Source organism: Carcharhinus amblyrhynchos, chromosome 13 (genome assembly GCF_965287045.1).
Source record: "Carcharhinus amblyrhynchos chromosome 13, sCarAmb.v2.hapA, whole genome shotgun sequence".
NCBI classification, from domain to species: domain Eukaryota; kingdom Metazoa; phylum Chordata; class Chondrichthyes; order Carcharhiniformes; family Carcharhinidae; genus Carcharhinus; species Carcharhinus amblyrhynchos.
Genome location: NC_137336.1, coordinates 59609690 through 59627920, shown reverse-complemented (window position 1 = coordinate 59627920; position 18231 = coordinate 59609690). Strand labels below are relative to the sequence as shown.

Genomic DNA, 18231 nt, shown 5'->3' with positions numbered 1-18231 from the left:
ACAAGGATCTACAAGAGCAGTAGCATGTCTACAGCTACTTTTGGATTGCCTCTGCCTAAGAGAACTCCTCCCCTGCGGTGATTCCCCACACTGAGTCCCGACTGGTTATCCAGGCCAGGTGACCCTTTGCTGTGTCGCTTGTTTGTGTTTATAAATCAATTAGGAAATAAAAAAAATAGTGTTTTATCCAGGTCCACTCCAACACTGGAGATTCTCCCCAAGGGAAGCTCGGGACAGATAATTGGCTTTCATGTGCCTTTATGTTTAGCAAAAATAAAATGCAAGTACTTGCACACTGCAATCTCAGGAGTGGGTTGGAACACAATAGATCATTATTTTATTGTGGTAGTCAGTTGCTTTTCACTCCAGCTCAACGTCACAGGATTAAATAGTGCGTGTGACAGGTCTGTTAGCCCAGTTTCTGTGATTGATGGGATTCCTGAGCTGAGTAGCATTTTAAGAAGTAATAATCAGTACACAGGAGAGTCTGTTGCAGGGTCTGTGAAGGTGCACTGCTGGTTTCTCAGCAGTTTGGATCGCTCATCTTCTGCTTCTGAATCTGTAATTAATTTGTACAAATTAAAATGTCACCCCCTACGGCATTCGCCTCTCTTTTCCTTGCAAGAGTTTACAACACAAGAGGCCAGTTAGATTATTGTGTCCATATCTCAACCTTTACTGTAGCAAATAGGAGTCCCCCAATTCTGTTCTCTGCCCATGGCTCTGATTATGCATGTTTTTTTCTTAAAAAGGTGTATTGTAATAGAATCTGTTGTAACTATCCCCTACATCAAATCCATGCTTAAATGCAAAATGGTAGTGCTATTTCTTCGCCTTTTTAATGGCAATTTTAAATTGACGGTGCCTTGTGATGCTCCAATCAGGAGAAACCTTTCCTTATTCACGCAATCAAAATCATTCTAAAAAGTATACTCCTTTAGCCTTTTCTATTCAATTGGAGGTAGACACAAAACCTCAACTCTTTCTTACAGTTTTCTATCATTAGATTCTTCACATTGCCAGATTCTTGAATTAACCTAACTTATGCCAATTTATTATATCCATCCCATTCTGTTCCATTTCCTTCCCATATCGTCAATCACACTTCATGGAGACAAGCTCTCAATTTAATTAGTTATTTCTTTTAAAGCTGTTTAATTTCTGAACATTCAGTATGGGGGAGCTAGGTAAAGTTTGGTGAGTTTTAGAATAAGTAGATGGCACGGTGGCACAATGGTTAGCACTGCTGCCTCACGGAGCCAGGGACCCGGGTTCAATTCAGATCTCAAGTCACTGCCTGTGTGGAGTCTGCACATTCTCCCCTGCAACAAATTCTGCTGAGCACTGGAGAGTCCAGGCCAGTTGACCCTTACTTTGTTGCGTCGCTTGTGTGTGGTAACCTCTGTGTGAGTTTCCTCCAAGTGCTCCGGTTTCTTCCCACAATCCAAAGATGTGCGGGTTAGGTGGATTGGACACGCTAAATTGACCCAAATCTCAGGGGGATTAGCAGGATAAATATGTGGGGTTATGGGAATAAGGTCTGGGTGCAGACTCAATGGGCCAATAGGTTCAGGTCCCATCGCAATGAACGGATCCAGGAAAAATGCATCGAATTCTGTGCGATGATTTACTTATTAATATTTCAAATATCTGTTTCCTTTCCAGAGTTAGTTCACTTTTGGCTTGAAATGTGACAACCCGAAAATGTATCAAGGACTCTTACTCTCAGAAAATAAATGCAATCCTCCAGTATTGGCACTGTCCCTGTCCACAGAGGTCCCAAAACCCAACGTTGCAAAAATCCATAAATTTAAAGGTAAAGTCTCCATAGTCCCAGATGACCATCAGCTGACGGTGGTGATTTTAACCTGAGAGTCAGACAAGGGGAAAGGTTGAGAAGGCTGGTATGGGATTTGAACCCATGCTGCTACCATTTCTCTGCATTGCTAACCAGCTGTCCAGCCAACTGAGCTAAACCAACTCCCTCCATAAATTTCAACTTGATAGAATGATGTGAACAGAGGTGAGAGGAAGCTCTTGAAATGTAAATGCCAGGAATGGACTGTTGGACAGAATGGCATGTTCCTGATGTAAAGATTTTGTCAGACAATGTATTCCTGAGAGTCGCTTTTCGCATTAAAAAGTGGAATTAGCCAAATATCTGAGTTAAGCGGCTTTGAAATATAATAAAAGCTCTGATGAAGAGTCATCCTGACTTGAAACGTTGAATCAATTTTCTCTCCACAGACTTGTTGAGTTAGGATAGAATCATAGAATCCTCACAGTGCAGAAGAAGGCTATTCAGCCCATCAAGTCTGCAGCAAACAATACTCCCACCCAGGCCCTATACCTGGAACCTCATATTAACCCTGCTCATCCCCCTGACACTAATGGACAATTTATCATGGCCAATCCACCTAACTCACACATCTTTGGACTTTGGGAGGAAACTGGAGCATCCAGGAGGAACCCCCGCAGATATGGGGAGAACGTGCAAACTCACACAGACAATGACCCAAGCCAGGAATTGAACCTGGTTCCTGACATTGTGAGGCAGCAGTGCTAACCACTGTGCCACCGTGCCACTGAATTTCTCCAGCATTTTCTGTATTTGTTGGTATAATAAAAGCAATTGAACAAAGGCGATATTTGTTGTTTAATTTACATTTTCACGGAAATACATATGGAACCTTGGTAAACAATGCCAAAAACAAACAATATAAATCCCGGAATCTCAATAATAGTTAAAAGAAATATTTATTGCAGGCCTATTTCCTAAGCTAAGGAAATCCACTCAAATTGCCAACTATTCGCAAGCTTCTGACTAGTTTATTGCCAATTCTCTGGGTCGGTCTGTTTGCTTACAGGAAGACATACCCACATCCACTGCTCGATTCCAGGCTCCTTATGGAACAGGGGGAAATCAAATTGCAAACTGTAAAATTCCTAGTTCTACAATGAAAAGATACAAGAGACTCACGACACCTCAGGATAAACTTCCTCTGCACATCTCCCTTAAACTTTCCCCCTCTCACCTTGAACCTGTGCCCCCTTGTAATATACACTTCCACCCTTGGAAAAAGCCTCCAACTATCTACCCTGTCTATGTCTCTCATAATTTTGTAGACCTCCATCAGGTCTTTGTCAGTCTCTGTCTTTCCAGTGAAAACAACCCTAGTTTATTCAACCCGTCCTCATATCGTGAGACCAGGCAACATCCTGTTGAAACCTTCTTCGCGCTCCCTCCAAAGTTTCCACATCCTTCTGGTAGTGTGGTGACTAATTTATGAGATGCGGACATCGCCGGCTAAGCCAGCATTTATTACCCATCCCTAGTTGTCCTTGAAAAGATGATGGGGATGGTAAGCTGCCTTCTTGAACTGCTGCAGTCCCTGAGGTGCAAATTATAAGATCTCAAAGTGCTTCACAGTCAGTGAAGTTGTCTTCTGAAGTGTCATCACTGTTTTGATAAGGAAATACAGCAGCCAATTTACCCACAGCAATGTCTCACAAACAGCAATGAGGTAGTGGCCAGTGGGTGCCTTTGGGAGTTCCAGCTGCCATCCTTGTATTGAAGTTTATGATGAAATTTTTAAAGCTTAATTCAAGCTGGTCGCCCATAACCTTGGTTCCTCCTAGTCTCCCGTGGGACACGGACAGTCTTTAATTTAATAACCACAGGCTGAACATGTGTTGGGGGCCAACTCCTGAGTAGAACAAAGTAATAGAGCATGACCTGACCTCCCCTGGCTAGGACCTGTAGATTCAGCTTTCAAAGGCTGCTGAGTAATCTACAGCCAGCTTTGAGGATCAAGTTACGCAGACGTCAGTCTCTTGATGTTGCTCTGACAGGCTGTGCGGTGTGTGAGCAGCGAGCTGTGAACAGGCCGAGGACAAGGGGGCTTGCATTGCTAACAGCCTGACTAGCGACAAAGAGATGATCACCTCAATAGGCATCAAAGTAACCCACAAGGATATTGACCTCTAAGCACGCACTACATGGCAGAACTGCCAAGCTCATCATTGCAGCACCTCCTCCTTATTTACGGAAGTCACAAAGACCACTTGTGATGAAGTGCACAACTTTTTGATTCGAACCTTCATCAGAATTCCGCAGCAAAACCAAATACTGCAAAAGCAGGAAATCTGAAATAAAAAGTAATTCTGAAGAATTGCCTTTGACCATACATTAATTCTGTTTTTTGCTCCACAGATACTGCCAGGCCTGCTGAGTTTTCCAGCAATTTTATTTTTTAAATTCTATATATTTCTGTTACATTAGTTGTTCTAAGCATACCTATTATGGCATTAAATTTGATTTATTAGTGTCACAAGTAGGTTTACATTAACACTGCAATGAAGTTGTGGTGAAAATCCAGTACCTTCATTGCGGTGTTAATGCAAACCTAAATGCGACACTAATAAATAAATCAACTTTAAATAAAATCCCCTAGCCGGAACACCCGCTGCCTGTCTGGGTAATTTAGTACCTAACCAGCACATCTTTTACACTGTGGGGGGAAACCGGAGCATCCAGAAAAAACCCACACAGAAACAGGGAGAAAAAACTCCACACAGACAGTGACCCAAGCTGGGAATTGAACCCGGATTCCTGGCTCTGTGAGGCAGCAGTGCGAACCACCGTGCCACCTTCAGTATTCAAGAATGTGATAACTACTTATGAGAGAAGATCTGTCTGCTGTAAGCTCTTGCCAGTGAATCTAATAATGAAAAAATATCCTGATCATTCATTCCCTGAAGTGACACACATTGGAGTGTTATGGTTTAATTGCCATGCATAGGTGTGTGATAAAAAAACACCAACATGACCTGATACTGGTTAGTAAAGATATGTTTTTATCACTGGAGAATCTTGGAAATTGTCAACAAATTCTTGATCAACTGGATTATGCTCAGATTTTGTGTTTTTTCTCTCCATATTTTTTTTCTTCTCCTCTATCAACAGCTGCACCATCTTTCTGTGCTACAAGTCCATAGACAGCGTCCAACCGAGCACTTTCTATGATTGTCCATTCCCCACATGTAAGCCTAAACAGTGATGGTCAGTCAGATGACTGTTTGAAGAGTGAAAGGGACAACGTGGGGCCCTGTCTAGGCACAGTGGGCTGAATGAGGGGGAAGGCATGGATGGTACAAACCACCGCCCTCTGGCCTCAGAAACCATGCCAGCATGGAACTGGCTGATCCGCCCTATAGCCATAAGCTGCTGGGTGGCTGATTGACAAGGGCCAAATGGCACTTCTGCTCCTCATTGGGAAGATTGGCAGTAGGTCCGTTAGTCCTGGCAGTGCCAGGAATGGTGTCAGTGGCCGCTGCCGGGAGAGCTGCTGAAAAACGGACCAGAAGGCCTTGAATTCCCAGAGCAGGTAAGTTCGGGGTTCTGGGCTGGGAGGGTTTGGGTAAGTTAATTAGTGGGGCAGTCTTGGGGGTGGTGGAGCAGATGGGCTTAAGGGAGGGAATGGGTTGGAAGGAAGGGAAGGAATTTGAATCAAAGGACAGCCCAGTCCTAAAGAGCAAACATCCCCACAACCCTTCCTTCCATCCTTTAAACATTTAAGTTCAAAACTGGGACTTCCCACTCCTGCCTCGCCATCATGCCAAACCTTTTATGGCATGGGTCAATTGGCTTGAAAACAAGCGGAATGGACTTTATTTAAGCATGACAGACAGGCAGGTTCCCACTAATATTTAACAAGAGGATGAGATCATCATCCTATGATTCTACAAGTGTTTGCGGCCACGGATGGTAAAGGGGAGAGAAGATAAAAGGACAGGTGTTGCATTTCCTGAGCCTACATGAGAAAGTGCATTGGGAAACGTTCAGGCGGTGTTGGGGTGACTGAGAAATGAATCAAGGTGTCAAAGAGGGAATGGTCCCTGCAGAAAGTGGAGGAGATGGAAAGATGTGTTTGGTGGTGGCTTCACACTGAAGGTGGTGAAAATGGCAGAGGATAATTCATTGAATATAGAGGCTAGTGTGATGGAACAAGTGGACAATGTGGTTATAATAATTTGCAAACCAATGAGGGGTTTCTCATTCAAGCTGGCAGCTTTGACTGACATTTCAGCAAACCAATCCCAACACGGAGCAGGGATAAGCTTCTTCTCTCTGGAAAAGGGTAATCTCAGGAGACCTGAGGCAGCAATGATCAGACAGAGGCCAGAGGAAAAAGTTCTGGAGTCAGGAATGGGAAGGAAAATTGGGTTTCTTTAAAAAAAAGCGCGGCCACTCATGCACCGCAGCCTCAGATTGAACTTTGGCCCCAGATCTTCAAGAACACTGTGCCCAGTGATAGGTGTGGCAAGTGACACCAAACCAAGAGAACATCTAAACTTTGTAACAGCATCATAGAATGAGAGATTCTAGCCAGAGTCCATGCAGGGAGCAAGCCATTTGGGGTGGCACAGTACTTGGCATTGCTGCCTCACAGAGCCAGGGCCCTGGGTTCGATTTTTAGTTTGGATCACTGTCTGTGAGAAATTTGCACATTAAAAAGTTAAATTTTATTAGTCACAAGTAGGCTTACATTAAACACTGCAATGAAGTTACTGTGAAAATCCCCTAGTCGCCACACTCCAGTGCCTATTCGGGCACACTGAGGGAGAATGGCCAATGCACTTAACCAGCACATCTTTGGAGTGTGGGAGGAAACCAGAGCATCCAGATGAAACCCATGCAAATGGTGACCCATGCCAGGAATTGAACCCGGGTCCCTGGTGCTGTGAAGCAGCAGCACTAACCATGTCTGCGTGGGTTTCCTCCGAGTTCTCCGGTTTCCTCCCACCATCCAAAAGATGTGCTGGTTAGGTGTATTGGCCAAGCTAAAATTCTCTTCCAGTATATCGGAACAGACGCCAGAGTGTGGTAACTGGGAGATTTTCACAGTAATTTCATTGCAGTGTTAATGTAAGCCTACTTGAGACATTCATAAATAAACTTCAAAACTTAATTCAGCAAGTGAGCTGTGTTATGCTAGCATTGCAGCAGGCATCATACCCAAGGCTATGCAACTGCTTTAAATGCAGGCTTGAGTTATTATTAATACTCGAGAAAGTTCATCTCTCCAATATGCATGGCAATAAAATGATCGCTTGGCCCTCCTACATGTGAGGCGTGCTTCGCTCGAACAAGGGAACTCATTATCGACCATTTGTAAACAGTTACAGAGATATTAACGTGTATTTGTTTTTATATTCAGTTTATTGGAATATTCCAGTTGAGATGCTTCTGAAATCACAATCAGAACCAATCAGCAGGAGCTTGGTGAGTGAAATTTGTTTAGGCAAAAGCGCAAAACTTAAACCTGAAAGTGGGGCAGGAAGTAATGCAGCAAACTGACGCGCTTTGACCGATGAAGCACTCACTGTCTAAATCAATTTTCACTTGTACTGCACCTACAATGTTAAGGGGTAGCAGTATAACATCCACAGCTGGACCTAAAGCACTAGTAACTAAATGCCAGAATCTTAAGGCTGCCGAAATTACTTACGCTGCAGAAGGTGAGGAGAGAGAGGGAAAGACACTGGCAGCAACATTGCAAAGGGAAGATTTATAGCTTAAGACATGTTATGTGCTCGAGGTAATCCTTTAGTCCAAGTTGAATGAGCCTGAGGTTGGGACCCTGGTCCCTTTAAACCTGAGTTAGGGAATGTGTTGCAATCAGTGCAAATCCTTCAAGAATTGCTGTGAAATTCCTCAGAAATTAGTCCTAACCCTGAATCTTTCATATTTGCATGTCAGAAGTCAAGTATGTCCGACCCTTTGTGACCCCTGACCTTCAATATTCCACAGCCTTGTTTATAGGTGCACGCGAGACTCTGACTGACAGATTCATTTCCGTGCACATCCATTCTCTCTCAACACAGGGTGGGCAGGCTGGTGCAAGGAAAACAGAGTCCAATTCTGCTGCAATTTTACAGACCCTGCTACATCTGGCTCCCAGCTGCCTCTCAATCAATTTCCCTTCGATTCCCCAACGGGACAGGTTTTATTGATGTACACAGGGAAACATGACAATGTCGTATTAAAAACCTCACAGGACAAGGCACTGCCTGACCTGAATCGCACTTATATCGTCAATGAGAAAAAACAGAAGTTCCAAAGCAATGTGGAAGCCATCACCCATGATTCTGAACGTCCTTGAAATGTGCCACTGCTAACAGTTTGTATACGAGTATTCAGAACCTCCTTACAGCATTGCACTTTAGATTTTAAACTGCACTTCCCAGCTTCAACACTCAACACTGACCCACATATCATATCGTATCACAGAATCCCTACAGTGCAGAAGAAGGCCATTCGGCCCACCGCACCAACAACAATCCCACCCAGACTCTATCCCCGTAACCCCACACATTTATCCCTCTAATCCCCCTGATACTAAGGGACAATTTGGCATGGCCAATCCACCTAACCCCTACATCTTTGGATTGGGGAGGAAATTGGTGCACCCAGAGGGAACCCAAGGAGAACGTGCAAACTCCACACAGTCACCCAAGGCTGAAATTGAACCCACGTCCCTGGTACTATGAGGCAGCAGTGGTAACCACTGTGCCACCATTTCACAGTTAGTTTTACAAGCAATCCACAGGAAAGCTGATGGGGCAAATTTCACACTTGCTTCCCCTGTGCCTGATTTTCCATGTGTATGTCCAACAATTGAAGTTCCACAAAGGAGCACCAACTCATAAAATCTAGCCCGATGTTCCCAGGCCTCGAGTCCCCAGTCTGGCCGTCTTCTTTATCCCACACCAGGGAAATGCCATCCAGCCTTTTGCTCTCATTCCTTCAAATCACTTTTGAGATACCTTCCAGCAAGTGAAAGCTTCAGAAATAACAATCCAGTTAGTCAATCTCCTGAGCCATTCTGTCTGTGGAGTGAAAGCTGGCTTTTGCATTTCAGGTCAAGAGAGTTGACAGAGGGAAGAGAGTTAGTTCATAGAAACCCTACAGTGCAGAAGGAGACCATTCGGTTCATTGAGTCTCCACCAACCACAATTCCACCCTGGTCCTTTCCCCATAACCCCACATATTTACCCCGCTAATCCCTCTAATCTAGCATGGAATAATAAGGGGCAATTTAACATGGCCTATCAGCCTATTAATATTGTTTTCACTGACAGAAGGTTGTACCAATTACATAACACGTTTATATAGGTGAATTTTACTCAAAATATTCAAAACTGCTGAACATAATAAGAATAAAAATATAAAAATAATATAGAACATATGAGGGCAGTTTTCCCTCAGCATTAATGGTTTTTCCAGCTGGTCAAGTTGGGGTCTTAAACGGCATTTAACGCAAGTCCAAAACCTGGAAACCTGGAACTGGCGTTAGGAACAGTGCCTGAAGGAATGCTAACTTGCTCACAGAGAAGTAAACTAGTCATTGCAAATAATTTTGAGTATTATTTAAAGGTACATAACAACACAAGGAGTAGGAGTAGGAGCAAGTCTGTCTGCCATGTATCTTCCTTGTCTTTTGGTGGAAAGACATGGAAAGATCAAGGGCCGGTTTCTTCAACCTTTCCCGCAGCTGGGATTCATCGATCCCGCTGCACAAACAGAGATTTGGCTGAACGTCAAGTTTTCCATTCTTGCTGGCAGCGGTTGTGGGGCATGAATGGCCAGAGAATTCTGGCCCACATCTCAATAACTTGGCATGCTGCCTTGCATAATAGAAAGGCCGGTTTGAACTGGTTCTGTTACATATCACATGAGTCTCTGGTGTAGCTGTAAAATGCGGTCCCCGGAACACTTACATATAACGATTAGTTCCTAGGTCTTTATTATTATTAACAGATTTTACAACAATATAGAACACTTTTCCTTAACCCTTCTCTGCAACTCAGAAAGGCCATGGTTAATCTTGGGCTCCATTTCTTTCCACCCAATTCCTGTATCTTGTTTCCTTTAATATCCTCTTACCTCACAAATCTATCAGGAGAACCCTAACTGCACCACTTAGAATCATAGAACACTACAGTGCAGAAAGAGGCCCTTTGGCCCATCAAGTCTGCACCGAACACAATCCCACCCAGGCCCTACCCACATATCCCTACTACTCCCTTTAACCTCAGCTAACCTGGACACTAAGAGGCAATTTCTTAGCATGGCCAATCAACCTAACCTGCACATCTTTGGATAGTGGGAGGAAACCGGAGCACCCAGAGGAAACCCACGCAGACACGAGGAGAATGTGTAAACTCCACACAGACAGTGACCCGAGCCAAGAATCAAACCCAGGATCCTGAAGCTGTGAAGCAGCAGTGCTAACCACTGTGCTACCGTGCCGCAATATATTCTTCCTTCAGAGCAGAAGTGAAAAATGCTCCAGATGTCACCAAGTCCTACACAAATGCAAAAGCCTTCCTTATCCTTGTTCTCCAACCCACGCGCAATCAAGGCCAATGTATCATTTCCCTTTATTATTGATTCTTGCCTGTTAACTTTTGGAGTTTAAATCACCTTTTAATTTAAATTTGCTGCTGGAGGTTTGAAGACATTTTTGAAACACATTGGAAGACATTCTTGGACTTTACCAAATCTCTATTAATATTTAATCCAGAAATTCTCTGAAGATTTCACCTATAAGAGAAAATGCTTAGCTACTGTAGCTGACTGAACACCTCATAAGAACCACCCAGAGAAAGGGAGTGCTTGGTTTTCTCACTTAGATTCCCTCTTGGTGTAGAACAGGAAATGAGGCTCAGCAGAGATAGCGGTATAGGAGATACCGGAGGCGGTGCGGGACTCCAGTTTCAAGATGAACCCAAGGAAGTAGGTGAGATCCTAAACGAATACTTTGTATCTGTATTCACAGAGGAGAGGGACATGTTGACTGGTAGTGTCTCAGACGAATGCGTTGACCCGTTAGAAAAAATCTCAATTACAAGGGAGGAAGTGTTAGGTTTTTAAGGAAACATTAAGACAGCCAATTCCCCAGGGCCTGATAGCATCTGTCCTAGACTGCTTAGGGAGACAAGAGATGAAATTGCTGGGCCTCTAACAGAAATCTTTGTCTCTTCACTGGACACAGGTGAGGTCCCAGAGGATTGGAGGATAGCAAATGTGGTCCCGTTATTTAAGAAGGGTAGCAAGGATAACCCAGGTAGTTACTGGCCAGTGAGCTTGACGTCTGTGGTAGGGAAATTGTTGGAGAAGATTCTTGGAGATAGGATATATGCACATTTAGAACTGAACAATCTCATTAGCGATAGACAGCACGGTTTTGTACGAGGGAGGTCATGCCTCACAAAATTGATTGAGTTTTTTGAGGAGGTGACAAAAACAATTGACGAGGGAAGGGCCATGGATGTCATCTATATGGATTTTAGTAAAGTGTTTGACAAAGTCCCTCATGGCAGGCTGGTGCAGAAAAAAAAATCTCACGGGATCAAAGGTGAGCTAGCTAGATGGTGGAGAAGTGGCTAGGCCATAGAAGACAGAGGGTAGCAGTGGAGGGGTCTTCTTCCGGTTGGAGGTCTGTGACTAGTGGTGTTCCGCAGAGCTCTGTACTAGGACCTCTGCTGTAGGTGATTTGGAAGAAGATGTAGCTGGTGTGATCATAAGTTTGCAGATGACACAAAGATTGCTGAAGTTGCGGATAGTGATGTACATTGTCAGAGAATACAGCAGGATATAGATAGGCTGGAAAATTGGGTGGAGAAATGGCAGATGGAATTTAATCCAGATAAATGTGAAATGATGCATTTCGGTAGATCTAATGTATGGGGGAGCTATACAATAAATGGCAGAACCATCAGGAGTATAGACACACAGAGGGACCTGGGTGTGCAAGTCCACAGATCCCTAAAGGTGGCAGCACAGGTGGAGAGGGTAGTGAAGAAGGCATATGGCATGCTTGCCTTCATTGAACGGGGCATAAAGTATAAAAGTTGGCAAATGATGTTACAGCTATATAGAACGTTGGTTAGGCCGCATTTGAATGTTGCACCCAGTTCTTGTCACCACACTACCAGAAGGATGTGGAGGTTTTGGAGAGAGTACAGAAAAGGTTTACCAGGATGTTGCCTGGTATGAAGGGTCTTAGCTATGAGGAGAGATTGGGTAAACTGGGGTTGTTCTCCCTGGAAAGACAGAGGAGGAGGGGCGACCTAATAGAGGTGTATAAAATTATGAAGGGATGAACAGTGAGAAGCTTTTTCCCAGGTCGGAGGTGACGAACACAAGGGGTCATAAGTTCAACGTGAGGGGGGCAAGGTTCAACACAGATGTCAGGGGGACATATTTTACACAGATGGTGGTGGGGGCCTGGAATGCACTGCCAAGCAAGGTGGTTGAGGCAGACACACAGGGATCATCTAAGACTTATCTAGATAGCCACATGAACAGACCGGGAATAGAAGGATACAAACGAATGGTCTAGTTGGGCGCATGAGCGGCGCAGGCTTGGAGGGCTGAAGGGCCTGTTCCTGCGCTGTATTGTTCTTTGTTCTATGACATGTTGCATGTCCCACAATCTACAGATCATGAAAGATCAACTCGAATCACTAGCAATTGTGCCAAAACGCAATGTTCAGGAGCCATTAGAAGAGAAGGAGGAGGGTGGGCTCCATCCTTCTGCACATGCAGGACATCTTTCCTGTGATCCTCCCCCATCAGGAGTTCCAGTGCTACGTCTGAGGTCCTATGTACTCTTCCACTCAGTCCCTGAGCCATCCTGAAATTTGCTGCTATGTGCCAGCCAGCACGCTGCACACTTTCCCTGAAAGTGGGTGAGTGGAGCCCACATATAGCACTAATCAATACTTGGGCTAAGTCTGCCTGTGTCTGTTTTAGCACTTCCGAACAAGTTCAATTTATGGCAACTAACAATTAGGACCAATGCTGCACATTAAAACCAGACTTTCGACAGACAAAAAAAAAATCAAGCTTTCAAAAAGTGTGTCTTTATAACAAAGAATCCTTTTTGTACCTATCTGCAATTTTTCACCCAAAGTAATTATTTCAAAATGAGAATTTAATTCTGATTATATGCCTGTCCAGATATCCTGAATCAATGACCTGGTTTCAACCGAAGACTTCACTTGGCCTCATCTCCCCCAGTGCAATAAGATAGGAGATCTAATATTTACATCAAGCGCAGAGGAAGAAATATGCATATCCTGGTCAGAACTTCACAATAACAAAGAACCTACTTCCTAAACGGTGGTCTTCACATGATTCTCTTTGGTCCATTCCTAATTTCTTTTCGGGACACTTAGAGGAAGAGTATTTTTTTATTCATAGAAGGACAAATTCTCAAGTGATACCCTATATCTAATTAGAGAGCTGCATTGGAAAATCCTGTTGTTCAAGGAGTGCATACCAATGAGGGGGAAAGGGCGAAACATTAAAACAGAGGAACAAATGATCGTAGAAAGTTACTGAGGATGGAGTTCTGCACGTGGACACATATGAGTCGGGATTTTATTATCTGGTTACATAGGTACAATTGTCTACAAAACATAAACCTCCTAGCTGTGCTTTGTTTAATAACTCCCTCCATTATACTGTATGGAAATTACTGGAATAGGCTGATCTGGGGTTAAAGCAAAAATTTACGAGGAGATATGTGTGGGAAACAACACAGATAACTACGTGGTTGCAAGAGAATATCCTTGGGAAAATGAATCCACATTCTCATCCTTCTCATGCAATATCTCTAAATATGTTACTTGATAATAAAGAGAGAAAGGAAGAAAAACCAGAACAGAAATGATTTTTTTTTATTAGCACTGCTGATTAGCACTGCTGCCTCGAGTCATAGATGTTCACAGCATGGAAACAGGTCCTTCGGCCCAACTTGTCCATGCTTTTTCACCCCTCAGCCTCCAATGCTCCAGAGAAAGAAGTCCTAGTCTATCCAGCCTCTCCTTATAACTCAATACATCAAGTCCCGGTAGCATCCTAGTAAATCTTTTCTGCACTCTTTCTGGTTTAATAATATCCTTTGTATAATAGGGTGACCAGAATTGCACATAGTACTCCAAGTGTGGCCTTACCCATGTCCTGTACAACTTCAACAAGACATTGGCCTCACAGTGCCAGGGTACCGGGTTCAATTCCGGCCGTGGGTGACTGTGTGGAGTTTGCACATTCTCCCCGTGTCTGCGGGGGTTTCATCCCACAGTCCAAAGCTGTGCAGGTTAGGTGGATCGGCCATGCTAAATTGCCCCTTAAGTCAGATAGATTAGCGATGGGAAAGGAATGATTTAATGGGAATAGAACAGGGGAGAAGGCCTGGGTAGGATGCTCTGTCAGAGAGTCGGTGCAGACATTTTGGGCCGAGCAGCCTCCTTCTGCACTGTAGGGGTTCTATGATTCAAAAGTAATTTCAGAAACCTGTGCAGTTGTTTTTCTTTATAAACAGCGAGCTTGTGGTTTGACTTAATTATGAACTTAAGAAACTATACAAGCATCTCCTGAGTGATTTTGGCTGCTGTGTATGTGGTAACTAAGAATAGGCCAATGAACCCAGGCCTGCACTGGAAATGTTGGCTTTTGGAAAACTGCTCCAGACAAACTAATGAGACCTCATTCCTCAGCAATCCAAGATATCGGCACTGGGGTTTTTTTGGAAAGTTATAGACATGTTCCTCAAGTCATTTGCTCCCAGCTCAAAAGGTCTCCAAAACATATGCCAACTATTACTGGAGGGCAGACAGGAATCTGTGGGCGGTTCCAAAGCCTTTGCCAAATTGAGCAGTCAACTCGAAGTGAACAAGTTTTTACTTATTCCCCTTTCTCCCATCTCTATAAAGAACTGAGTAGTTTCTACTGTTATCATCGAGAAGGACACAATTGAAATGAGGAGTTCAGTGACATGTACTAATATTGCCTTGTGGCAGTGTTGGACCCTGAGGGTATCTTGGACTCTGAGGCTTTGCACCATTGGAACAACCCCACATCCACATACTCCACAAGTCTTCTAATCCTTTGGGAAAATAATCTAATAAAAATGTTGTCATCTCTGGCTTGTTGCCGGTGCCACGTGCTAGCGAGCTGAGGAACAGGGAGAGAGTGCAGAAAAACACGTGGCTGCAGGGATGGTGTAGGAGAGGGGGTTTCGGTTACATGGATAATTGGAGCACACTATGGGGAAGATGGGACCTGTACAAATGAGACAGTTTGCAACTGAACCAGAGGGGCACCAATATCCTGGGAGGGAAATTTGCTGCAGCTCTTCAGGGGGGTTTAAACTAATTTGTCAGGGGGATGGGAAAACGAGCTGTATCCAGAAGCCAGTGTTGAGTGTATGAGGTACTGTGGAGGGTATCAAGGTCGCAGGAGTGTACTGGCAGACAGGAAGGTGAGTTGAAGCGTGTCTACTTCAATGCAAGGAGCATCCAGAATAAGGTAGGTGAACTTGGAGCGTGGATTGGTACTTGGGACCACAATGTTGTGGCCATTGCAGAGACATGGTTAGAACAGGGATAAGAATGGTTGTTGGAAGTTCCGGGGTATAGATGTTTCAGTAAGAGTAGGGAAGGTGGTAAAAGAGGTGGAGGAGGAAATTGCAAAGCATATTATGGATAGATGTGGAGGTCACAGGGTAGTTATCATGGGTGACTTTAACTTTCCAAATATTGATTGGAACCTTTATAGGTTAAATAGTTCAGATGGGGCAGTTTTTGTACAGTGGGTGCAGAAGGGTTTCCTGACACAATATGTGGATTGGCCAACAAGAGGTGGGGCCACATTGGAATTGGTACTGGGTAATGAACCGGGCCAAGTGTTAAATTTGTTTGTGGGAGAGCACTCTGGAGATAGTGACCACAATTCAGTGTCTTTCATTATTGCAATGAAGAGGGATAGGGCCACACGGCAGGGCAAGGTTTATAATTGGGGGAGGGGTAATTCTGATGTGATTAGGCAAGAATTAGGGAGCATAAGATGGGAACTGAGACTGTCAGGGAAAGACACAAATGGAAAGTGGAGCTTGTTCAAGGAACAAATACGGCGTGTCCTTGATAGGTATGTCCCTGTCAGGCAGGGAGGAAATGGCCAACTGAGAAAACCATGGTTCACAAAAGAGGTTGAATGTCTTGTCAAGAGGAAAAAGGCAGCGTATGTAAGGATGAGAAAACAAGGTTCAGTTGGGTTGCTTGAGGGTTACAAGATAGCAAGGAATGAGCTAAAAAAAAAAGGGCTTAGGAGAGCTAGGAGGGGGGCATGAGAAGTCCTTGGCGAGTCGGATAAAGGAAAATCCTAAGGCTTTTGTGAGAAATCAAAGAATGACCAGGGTGATGTTAGGGCCAGTCAAGAATAGTAGTGGCAACTTGTGCATGGAATCAGTAGGTGAGGCACTGAATGAATACTTTTCTTCAGTGTTCACCAAGGAGAGGGGCCATGTTTTTGAGGATGTGTGTGTGATACAGGCTGATAGGATGGAGGAGGTAGATGTTCTGAGGGAAGATGTATTAGCAATTTTGAAAAACCTGAGGGTCGATAAGTCCCCTGGGCCTGATGAGATACATCCTAGGATACTTTGGGAAGTAAGAGATGAGATTGCGGAGCCTTTAGCTTTGATCCTTGGGTCCTCACCATTCACGGGGATTGTGCCAGAGGACTGGAGAGTGGCGAATGTTGTTCCTCTCTTCAAGAAAGGAAATAGGAATGACCCTGGTAATTATAGGCCAGTTCGTCTTACTTTAGTGGTTGTTAAGTTAATGGAAAGGGTCCTGAGAGATAGGATTTATGACCATTTGGAAAGATGCTGTTTAATCCGGGATAGTCTGCATGGTTTTGTGAGGGGTAAGTCCTGTCTCACAAATTTGATTGAATTCTTTGAGGAGGTAACTAAGTGTATAGATGAAGGTAGAGCAGTTGATGTCATATAAATGGATTTTAGTAAGGCATTTGATAAGGTTCCCCATGGTAGGCTCATGAAGAAAATAATTTGACCAATTGGGTAAGTAACTGGCTATCTCATAGAAGAGAGAGGGTGGTGGTGGTTGAAAAATTTCGAACTGGAGACCTATTACCAGCAATGTACCACAGGGATCAGTGCTGGGACCTCTGCTATTTGTGATTTTTATCAATTGGAGGAGGGGGCTGAAGGGTGGGTCAGTAAATTTGCTGATGACACCAAGATTGGTGGAGTAGTGGATGAGGTGGAGGGCTGTTATAGGCTGCAAAGAGACATTGATAGGATGCAGAGCCAGGCCGAAAAGTGGCAGATGGAGTTTAACCCTGATAACCACGAGGTGATTCATTTTGGTAGGACAAATTTGAATGCAGATTACAGGGTCAATGGCAGGGTTTTGAGGAATGTGGAGGAACAGAGAGATCTTGGGGTTCGTATCCACAGATCTCTGAAGGTTGCCACTCAAGTGGATAGAGCCATGAAGAAGGCCTATAGTGTGTTAGCATTTATTAACAGGGGGGTTTGAGTTTAAGAGCCGTGGGGTTATGCTGCAACTGTACAGGACCTTGGTGAGACCACATTTGGAATACTGTGTGCATTTCTTGTCACCTCACCATAAGAAGGATGTGGAAGCATTGGACAGAGCGCAGAGAGATTTACCAGGATGCTCCTGGTTTGGAGGGTAGGTCTTATGAGGAAAGGTTGAGGGAGCTGGGGCTTTTCTCTTTAGAGCGGAGGAGGATGAGAGGTGACTTAATAGAGGTTTATAAGATGATGAGGGGGATAGATAGAGTGGACGTGCAGAGACTATTTCCTCGGGTGGATATAGCTGTTACTAGGAGGCATAACTATAAGGTTCATGATGGGAGAAATAGGTGGGATGTCCGTGGTAGGTTCTTTGCTCAGAGAGTGGTTGGGATGTGGAATGGACTGCCTGCTGTGATAGTGGAGTTGGACACTTTAGGAACTTTCAAGCGGTTATTGGATAGGCACATGGAGCACACCAGAATGATAGGATGTGGGATAGCTTGATCTTGGTTTGGGACAAAGCTTGGCACAACATTGAGGGCCAAAGAGCCTGTACTGTGCTGTACTGTTCTATGTTCTAAAAGTGACTCGTTGAATTGTTTCTCCATGTTGCCTTTGATAGTTCCACTCAGCAGATACAGAATCACTGCAAGTCAGCAGAGCAAGCAATCCAGGGATATTAGATGGGCCTGGCTCCTACAATCCTCCATTCAAGAGATGGCTCACAATACCAGGGTTTCAGGTTGGTGCAATAGCTCCAGGAATGTTACAGCACAGTGACACAGTTAAACCTCGCCCCTTCACTAAGGCT

General features: G+C 44.2%; 1 protein-coding gene across 1 annotated transcript in view; it reads right to left on the bottom strand.

Annotated features, from left to right (window-relative positions):
* Positions 1-18231, bottom strand: part of LOC145351942 (slit homolog 3 protein-like) — a 623540-nt gene that overhangs the window by 438846 nt on the left and 166463 nt on the right. The gene's annotated exons all lie outside the window — the stretch shown is intronic.